Here is a 7928-nt window from a genome sequence, read left to right on the forward strand (position 1 = left end):
TCCAGCGTGCTCCACTAATCTTTAATGGCCTAACAGTGTCTGTAACAGCAACAGTGTCTGTGAGTATTGGTGGGCAGGTGGTACGACAGCCGCTGCCTGTTTATACAGGACACAGCGTAATGAGGGCCGTGCAGGCAGCCGCAGAGACTGCACACCTCAACAACAGCTTGGTGACAGATGTTGGACACACTCTCTGAGGGTGGCTGCAGCCCAAAAGAGTTGGGGGATTAAAAAAAAATGAGGTTTGGATGATTGAGACTGAGGGAAGACAAGGCAACAACAAAAAAAGCCAGACGGTGGTTGTGTGATGGCTGGTTTGGACAGGTGAAGGTCCTGCTGTAAGTTGGATTGATGACTCAAAAAATGTTTAAAGGGAAGAAATGATGGACACACACAGGGACCGTACATTTTTTGTTCAGGAAAGTTGGTTTGCGAATGGCCGTTATGAAGCCTCCAGTTCAGATTCAGATTCAGACCCTGGTGGCTTTCTGACAGCTGTCCAGATAGAAAATATGATGAGGGGGGACAGAAGAGAGGGGAAGAAGGTCGGCTTCACTTTTTCCACATTTTGTTATGTTACAGCCTTATTCCAAAATTGATTAAATTCATTTTTTTCCTCAAAATTCTTCACACAATACCTCATAATGACAAAGTAAAAAAAGTTGATTTAAAGTTTTTGCAAATCTATTAAAAATAAAGAACGAAAATATAACAGTACATACGTATTCACAGCCTTTGCTCAGTACTTTGTTGAAGCACCATTATGATGGTGGCATTATGATGCTACAAACTTGGCACCTATTTCTGGGCAGTTTCTCCCGTTCTTCTTTGCAGGACCTCTGAAGCTCCATCAGGTTGGATGGGGAGCGTCGGTGCTCAGACATCTTCAGATCTCTCCAGAGATGTTCAATCGGGTTCAAGTCTGAGCTCTGGGTGGGACACTCAAGGACATTTACAGAGTTGTCCCAAAGACACTCCTTTGTTATCTTGGCTGTGTGCTTCGGGTCGTTGTCCTGTTGGAAGATGAACCTTCCCCCCAGTCTGAGGTCCAGAGCGCTCTGGAGAAGGTTTTCATCAAGGATGTCTCTGTACATCGCTGCATTCATCTTTCCCTCCATCCTGACTGGTCTCCCAGTTCCTGCCGCTGAAAAACATCCCCACAGCATGATGCTGCCGCCACCATGCTTCACCGTAGAGATGGTGTTGGTCAGGTGATGAGCGGTGCCTGGTTTCCTCCAAACATGACGCTTGGCATTCAGGCCAAAGAGTTCAATCTTTGTTTCATCAGACCAGAGAATTTAGTTTCTCCTGGTCTGAGAGTCCTTCAGGTTCCTTTTGGTAAACTCCAGGTGGGCTGTCATGAGCCTTTTACTGAGGAGTGGCTTCCATCTGGCTACTCTACCATACAGGCCTGCTGGGTGGAGTGCTGCAGAGATGGTTGTCCTTCTGGAAGGTTCTCCTCTCTTCACAGAGCAACGCTGGAGCTCTGTCAGAGTGACCATCGGGTTCTTGGTCACCTCCCTGACTAAGGCCCTTCTCCCCCGATCGCTCAGTTTGGCCGGGCGGCCGACTCTAGGAAGAGTCCTGGTGGTTCAAACTTCTTCTGTTTACAGATGATGGAGGCCGCTGTGCTCATTGGGACCTTCAATGCTGCAGACATTTTTCTGTACCCTTCCCCAGATCTGAGCCTCGATACAATCCTTGTTTTTTATTTTTAATAAATTTGCAAAAATTTCAAAAACTTTTTTCACTTTATCATTATGGGGTATTGTGTGTAGAATTTTGAGGAACAATTTAATTTAATTCATATTGGAATAAGGCTGTAACATCAAAATGTGGAAAAAGTGAAGCGCTGTGAATACTCTCTGTGCACATGGTCAATTACAAGCAGCAACCAACATTGACGTCATCCGTTGGTTTGTGAACGTTATGAATCCTCCAGTTCCGATTCTGTCCGTCACCATCTTGCTAGTTTCAAAGCAGTTTGGAGCAGGAAGTGACCATATTTGGATGAGCTGTCAATCAAACAGACACAGCCCCCAATACACATCTTTTTGAAGCATATTTTCAAATTAATGATGGATTATTTTCCGATGGACACGCCCCAACTGCTTGATTAACATCCAATTAAATAGACACAAGTCAGCTTAATTTTTTTTTATTTTGTTTTATTATTGACGGAATTGAAAGGTTGCTTTCAAAAACTCCTATTTAATTATTTATGTAAATTACATTAAATATGTAGGACATAAACCAAACCTGTCTGGGATTTTGGACAGTTCTGTCCAAGTGCGCTCTTGTCCACAGTGGTCTGACACACCCTTTGTTGCGCCGTTCTGTCCATCTTGCCGCAGCCGGGTTCTCACTGAGTCATGAAAATTGCAAATCAGTGGAAACGCAGAAAAGCCCTTTGCGCTGCATTAAAATGCTAATATCCCTGGATCAGCACTGGTAACAAAGGAGGGGCCCGATATGTGTAACAGGCTAAAACAGCAGAACCAAAGCTGGAGTTCGTGGTTACAGTCTAGATTCAGGTTTGTGAAGTACTGAGAGAGCGTTAAGTATCAAGCTGATGTAAAGGCACAAAAAAGAAATTAAAAAAATGGATGTTTCAACTCCACAACAAAAAACCTGTCCTTCACTATGAGGCCAAAAGTATGTGGACAGCTTGATGACTTTTTACTTTGGGGAGGTTTTACAGGGTTTGAGCTTAAGACACCTTAATGCTAACAGATCCAAAGACACTTTTCACAACAGTGTACGTCTGACTTTGTGGCAGTCATTTTTGTCCGTCCCTTCCCGTTTCAGCATCACCCCAACGAACCCCCGTGCTCAAAACCAGCTCCATAAAGAGAAGATTTAAAGAGTTTGGTGGGGAAGAACTTGACTTACCGGCAAGGAGCCCTGACCTTCGCCCCTTCCTACGAATTCAGGATGAACTATAATGCCTAGTTCACCCAACATCAGTCTTCCTTTCTTATGCTCCTCTGGCTCAGTGCCCATTTACAAACACACTAACTTTAATAGAGAAATAAAGTCTAGTCTGAAAGCAGAGGCAGCAGTTGGTTTCTACCATCTTTCCATTCTGACCAAAGCTCAATCTTTGAAGGTTTGCAAGAGGTGCTAACATGGTGCCAAAGTTCACCCACATTGTAAACTTGTACCATAAATGCTACCAAAGTTCAAATTGCCCCTTTTTTATTGGGGCTATATGATTGATGTATAAAGAGCTGAGAGGTCCAAGCACTACATACCAGTGTGTGGACGTGAAGGGAAAGAAGTCAGGCTTCCTTCATCACACATTTTATTTAGAGTGAAACTCCACAGATATTTGTTGTCTTTGAGAGGTGAGATGGTGCAGCAAGGAATCCAGCTGGATATATTTTCTTGTTCGATCTGTCTGGATCTGCTGAAGGATCCAGTGACTCTTTCCTGTTGTCACAGCTACTGCACGAAATGTATTAAAGACCACTGGGATGAAGAGGACAGGAAGAGAATCTACAGCTGCCCTCAGTGCAGGAAGACATCATGTTGGCAGCTTTAGTGGAGGAGCTGAAGAAAACAGGACTCACAGCTGCTCCTGCTGATCGCTGTAATGCTGGATCTGAAGATGTGGCCTGTGATGTCTGCACTTGGAGGAAGCTGAAAGCCACCAAGTCCTGTCTGGTCTGTCTGGTTTCTTACTGTACTAATCACCTCCAACGTCACTATGTTGTCGCTCCGTTAAGGAAACACAAGCTGGTGAACCCCTCCAAGAAGCTCCAGGAGAACATCTGCTCTCGTCACAATGAGGTGATGAAGATCTTCTGCTGCACCGATCAGCAGATTATCTGTTATCTCTGCTTAATGGATGAACATAAAGGCCACGACTCCGTCTCAGCTGCAGCAGAAAGGACGGAGAAGCAGAAGGAGCTCGAAGGGAGTCGAGGAAACGTACAACAGAGAATCCAGGACAGACAGAAAGATGCGAAGCTTCTTCAGCAGGAGGTGGAGGCCATCAATGCCTCCGCTGATGAAGCAGTGGAGCACAGTGAGGAGATCTTCACCCAGCTGATGCGTCTCCTCCAGGAAAGAGGACATAATGTGAAGCAGGAGGCCAGATCTCAGCAGGAAACCAAAGTGAGTCGAGTCAGAGAGCTTCAGGTGAAACTGCAGCAGGAGATCGATGAGCTGAAGAGGAAAGACGGCAAGCTGGAGAAGCTCTCACATTTAGAGGATCACAATGAGTTCCTGCAGAGCTTCTCCTCACTGTCAGCACTCAGACACTCATCCAGCATCAACACTCAGCCTCTGACCTACTTTAAGGAAGTGACAGCAGCTGTGTCATAGACCAGAGATAAACTACAGGACATTCTGAGGGACAGACAGACAAACATCTCTCTGACAGTGACTGAAGTGGACGTTTTACTGCCACAAGAAGAACCAAAGACCAGAGCTGGATTCTTACAATATTCACGAGAAATCACTCTGGATCAAAACACAGCACACAGAAATCTGTTACTATCTGAGTGGAACAGAAAAGTAAAATACAAGCATCGACAGTATTATTGTGATCATCCAGACAGGTTCACTGGATATTACTGTCAGGTTCTGAGTAGAGAGAGTCTGACTGGAAAGTGTTACTGGGAGGTCAAATGGAGTGGAGGAGTTTATGTAGCAGTCGCATACAAGAACATCAGCAGAGCAGGTTTTTCAGATGAATGTGTGTTTGGATTCAATGACAAGTCGTTCTGCTGCATTGAACACAGTGAACCACCAGATCCTTCTTTCCTCCTTCAGGACCTCGGTGTCTCAGGCTCTGCTCTCTCCCTGTTCTCATCCTACCTCAACGACCTCACCTACCGGGGAACTTGGAGAGGATCTGTGTCTGAACCTTGTCCTCTCACTACTGGTGTCCCTCAAGGCTCCGTCCCGGGTCCCCTCCTCTTCTCTCTGTACACCAACTCTCTCGGCTCTGTCGTTCACTCACATGGCTTTTCCTACCACAGCTATGCTGATGACACCCAACTGATCCTCTCTTTTCCAGATCTGAAACACAGGTAGCAGCATGAATCTCTGCCTGTCTGACTAACATCTCTCAGTGGATGTCCTAACACCACCTGGAAATCAACCTCCACAAGACTGAACTGCTCTTCCTTCCAGGGAAAGACTCTCCCACCCTCGACCTGACTACTACCTTCAACAACTCTGTTATCCCGACCCTGACTGATAAGAACCTCGGAGACACTCGACAGTCAACTCTCTCTTACTGCCAACATCACTGCAACAACACGTTCCTGTAGATACATGCTGCACAACATCAGGAGAATACGTCCTCTTCTCACTCAGAAGGCGGCGCAGGTTCTGGTCCAGGTTCTAGTCCAGGCTCTGGTCCAGGTTCTGTTCCAGGTTCTGGTCCAGTCTCTGGTCATCTCACGTCTGGACTACTGTAACTCTCTCCTGGCAGGTCTACCTGTTAGCGCCATCCGACCTCTGCAGCTCATCCAGAATGTCGCAGCTCGACTGGTCTTTAACCTCCTAAATTCACTCACACTACTCCGCTCCTCCTCCTCCTCCGCCTCCTCCTCCTCCGCTCCCTTCACTGGTTACCAGTAGTCGCCCACATCCGTTTCAAAACATTGGTACTTGCGTACCGTGCTGTGAACAGATCAGGTCCAGTCTACATCCAGGACATGGTCCAACCTTACATCCCAGCCCGTTCACTCTGCTCTGCTTCTACCAATCGGCTTGTTGCTCCTCACTGAGTTAAACACTCTACAAAATCACGACTGTTTTCTGTCCTGGTTTCTAAATGGTAGAATGAGCTCCCCACCGACATCAGGACAGCGGAAACTCTGTACATCTTCCGCCACAAACTAAGAACACACCTCTTCCAATTTTACCTTGAATAGGAGCGCTTTAGTAGCACTTACTGATGGCACTTTGAAGTTTGGCTTTCTTGAAGAAATTGTATTTTCTTGATTCCTGTTGTTCTGGTTTTGTACCCTCATGGTTGAAATGAACTTATTGTAAGTCGCTTTGGATAAAAGCGTCAGCTAAATGAAATGTAATGTCATGTAAAGTCTTGGTCATTACATAGTTATACACACAGATATGAATATATCTACAACACAGTCTGTACTACCGTCTCAGGTCCTCGGTCCTCCACAGTTGGAGTGTACCTGGATCACAGATCAGGTATTCTGTCTTTCTACTACGTCTCTAAAACCATGAGTCTCCTCCACAGAGTCCAGACCACCTTCAATCAGCCGCTCCACGCTGGACTTTCTTTTTACTCGTATGGAGACACGGCTGAGTTCATTAAAGTCAAATAGACAGCAGTGATTTCAGGGACAGCTGGTTGAAATGCGTCTTTTAGTCTCTATCATTGTTGCTCAGAGCTCGATGTTGTGTTTCTTCACTGCTCACAGATCAGCTGTCAGTCCGTCTTCATGCTTTGACATCTTATCATTTGTTTTGTCGTTGATGTGTCAGTTTGTTCGGGCTGCGCTCCTTCCTGGAACCTCTCGCTGCTCAGGATGGTTTTTATTCGAGGTCCAAGCAGCATCTTCTTGTAATTTGTAATGTAAGCACAACATTTTCTATTTCCCCAAACTTCATTCTGCCATTATCTATGGGCAATTTTGACATCACAGGCCGCCACCCCGGGTTGAGGTTCTAACTGAGTCCCACACAGGACTTGAAGCCATCCCCTTCTTACTTTGAGGCAACAGTGTCAACCACTGCACTGTGCACATGTTATGTCTTTGACTAAAGTTACTAGATGGTTGAGTAAATGCCTGCTTTATCCCAAAGTCTGAGGCGGGGCTCAAACCCTTGACCTTGACGAGGCGACGATCATGCTGCTGGTGTAAAGGTGTGTAAAATCACGTGAAAACTTCACACCACCTGCAAAAAAATGTCCAAGCTGATCTACTAACGATGTGCAGTGAGGATTGCGTCTTTCAAATGTGCAATTTAACACGTTGTCCATTTTGCGTTTCTACCTGAAGGTGCAAAATACTGGGAGGGGAAATGCAAATAGAATAATTTAACCGCCGCAACGATACTTACTAAACCTGGAAGTAGAAACAGGAGAAGTGATTGTTGTGTATTTTAGTACGACTGAAAGGAACGTATTAATCAGGTGCGCAAATCTGGAGAGACAGCTGCTCTTATTATGGAGGAGATGCAGGAAACCAAAGAATACGTAGAGAACGAGGTTTTACACCCGTGGAACCATTTTGGAGATGACAGAGGAGAAAATGATTCAGACATATCGTTTGTCCAGCGATGATACTTCTGAGTTATTGAATGAACTGAATGATGATTGACAGCCAACAACAAGAAGGAGCCACGAAATACCAGCAATTAAAAACTCAGCATTTTGCTGCCTCTGGGTGGTTCCAGCGTATCTCTGCTTGGATCTCCCTCCAGTCCTGTTATTCAGGTGAGCTGTCACATCCTGAATGAGTCCTGCAGAATTCACAGGTAGCTTCATCAGGTTCACGAGCACTCGAGAGGAACTGAATGAAAAGTCAGCTGCTCATCACAGAAATATCTGGACCTGCTGATCGGTGTCTGTTTGAGGATCTCATCCTCCTGTTTTATTTGGCAACGTTTTTGTTTTCAGCCTTTTTTTTCACCTTTTTGTTATTATTATATTTATGTTTCTTAACTTCAATGGGATCAGATTTCCTTTTCCTTTTGCGGTCACTCTGTTTTCCATTACTGGAATAACTTTAACATGCAAACCCTCATCTAAATACAACGATATGCACCTGATTCCAATGACACAATTAATCAGAAAATCACCCACAAAACGGGTGCAAAAAAAAGTGCAAACTTTTGGAAGGAACACGCAATTTAGTACCTTTATTTGAGATCTTAGTAAATCAGGCCCCTAACCATTTATTCTGTGTTTTTGTTGCATTTTAACTGTAAACAAA

General features: G+C 45.1%; 1 pseudogene; it reads left to right on the forward strand.

The window, feature by feature from the left end:
- Nucleotides 1-3352: 3352 nt before the first annotated feature.
- LOC138634076 (tripartite motif-containing protein 16-like) lies at nt 3353-6314 on the forward strand (annotated as a pseudogene).
- Nucleotides 6315-7928: the final 1614 nt, after the last annotated feature.

Source organism: Brachyistius frenatus, unplaced genomic scaffold (genome assembly GCF_029030835.1).
Source record: "Brachyistius frenatus isolate BFR_SWC_R1_liver_20210118 unplaced genomic scaffold, ASM2903083v1 Contig_246, whole genome shotgun sequence".
NCBI classification, from domain to species: Eukaryota; Metazoa; Chordata; class Actinopteri; family Embiotocidae; genus Brachyistius; species Brachyistius frenatus.